Consider the following 2,038-nt stretch of genomic DNA (forward strand, 5'->3'; position numbering starts at 1 on the left):
GGGGGGGGGGGGGGGGGGGGGGGGGGGGGGTGAATTAAAATTGTTTAGTCGACTTCTTGTGTGGAACAATCGACTCACTTGCAGGTTAGTATCACAGTATAAAATTATAATTTTAATTCATGCTACTTCATGCTAACCTACCTTTGTTTCTATGGGTTGAGGCTTTCCTCACTGCAATATTCCTAATTAATAGACTGTCTTCCTCAGTCCTAAAGATGGTGACTCCATTTGTTAAGTTGTATGGGGAACAACCTGATTACAACAGCCTAAAAGTATTTGGGTGTACATGTTTTCCATATATCAAGAGTAGCAACAAGTTCAATCCAAAGACTTACCCTTGTGTGTTCATAGGGTACATCAACTTACACAAAGGATATAGATGCTATCATCCCTCTACAAGGAGAGTTTACAACTTGGGTTTTATACCTTGTGGATAAATCCTTTTAAGAAAAGGGAAATACTCGACCAAATTGGGTTTACCAACCTCGACCATGATGTTCCATACCAAATCCTTTAATTCCTTTGCAGAATTGGAAAATGGATCAATCAAATTTTAAGAGAAAATGGTGTTAGAAACCAAATTCAATAAAGTCCTGAAAGATGCTCTGCCCATATTTACTACTTCAACAACTTTCCTACATATATGCTATTTTCCTGACAAAGGCAATTTAGTCATTTTGAGTATTACTCTACTTTCCTCCATGCTGCCGTTGTTTGTGCAATGTGTTGGGAGAGTTGTAGAGTTTATAAGAGCCCACTGTGAGGACCCGTCACGTCATCACGCCACATAAGTGTCACATGACACAAGGTTGCTGCGGAGGTCTTACATAGGAAGAAGGCTACCCCATAGTGGAAGGTTCTAGAGACATGTGGAGAATTCCCATGAAAAATCCTAGAATTCCATGGATTTGAATGAAAGTCCTTGGAATCTTCTAACTATGTAGAGAATTCTAGGATAAGAGCTTATTAGTAAATATATAAAGACTTATAAACAATATTATTTACATATAAACCCCTAAATTAGAAGTAAAATTATAGGGACAACCATTTGTAAATTCAACAAGAAAAAGCAAGGAATTGTTTCAAATCTTAAGTCGAGTTCAAGAATGCCTTCTTTCCAAACAACGTATCTATGAGGCGAAATAGAAAATTTTGGGAGTTGAAGCAGACATGCAGCATACGAGCATATGTGAAGGAGTTTATCACCCTCACACTTCAAATTCCCAACCTCATAGATGGAGATATGTTGTTCCACTTCACGAATGGGCTGCAAAATTGGGCCAAGACGGAGTTGGAACGCCGACATGTTAGGACTATTGATGAAGCTATCACGCAGGTTCGAAGCTTTGACATACTTTAAGTATGACAAGCATGATAGAGGCAGAGGAGATAAGAGGATATTCTCTTGGCTCTTTCTTCAGTCCCTTAGTGGTCTAGTGTCAAAAAGGCTTACTTGAGCTTGCAAGACTGTGAAAATCTCGTGAGCGAGTTATCGAATCCCGCACGGTGTGCTTAGTAGAAGTGTAAGTCTGTGACACCACGCTCCCTATAACAACGACACCACTAAGTGTTCACATGTCATAGGACTACACGATGCCATTTACTTTGCTTCTTCCGTATTAATTCAATTGCCGCTAAATAATTCTGCGGCAATAACTTTATAGATAAGAGAAAAATCTAGGCATAATACAAATGTGTGCCTTTTAATTTGACCTCAGCTGATATTTACACCTTCCAACTTTGGTTGTGCACAAGTAAGCCCTTAAACTTGTATAAATTAAATAAGTAGACACATGCATCTTACATGATATAATACATATAGAACTTCATGTTGGACACAAATTTTCATGTAGGACGCCACGTGCACATAGGAGATATGTGTCTATTTGTCAATTTTATACAAGTTAAAGTGTCTGTGTGTAATACCCCAATTTTTTTTAGTTAAGACTCGAACCATTCTTCATTTGTGAATAAGATCATACCGGGTGATTCTTAAATTGTCCATATGTTTAAAGGTCAATTCTTTAGTGTGGAATGA

The 2,038-nt window shown here is 38.2% G+C and overlaps 1 pseudogene; it reads right to left on the reverse strand.

The window, feature by feature from the left end:
- LOC102603444 (geraniol 8-hydroxylase-like) overlaps positions 1 to 1,306 on the reverse strand; it is a 10,806-nt pseudogene extending 9,500 nt beyond the window's left edge.
- Positions 1,307 to 2,038: the final 732 nt, after the last annotated feature.

The sequence above is a fragment of the Solanum tuberosum genome, unplaced genomic scaffold, assembly GCF_000226075.1.
Source record: "Solanum tuberosum cultivar DM 1-3 516 R44 unplaced genomic scaffold, SolTub_3.0 scf00316, whole genome shotgun sequence".
In the NCBI taxonomy this organism is placed as follows: Eukaryota; Viridiplantae; Streptophyta; class Magnoliopsida; order Solanales; family Solanaceae; genus Solanum; species Solanum tuberosum.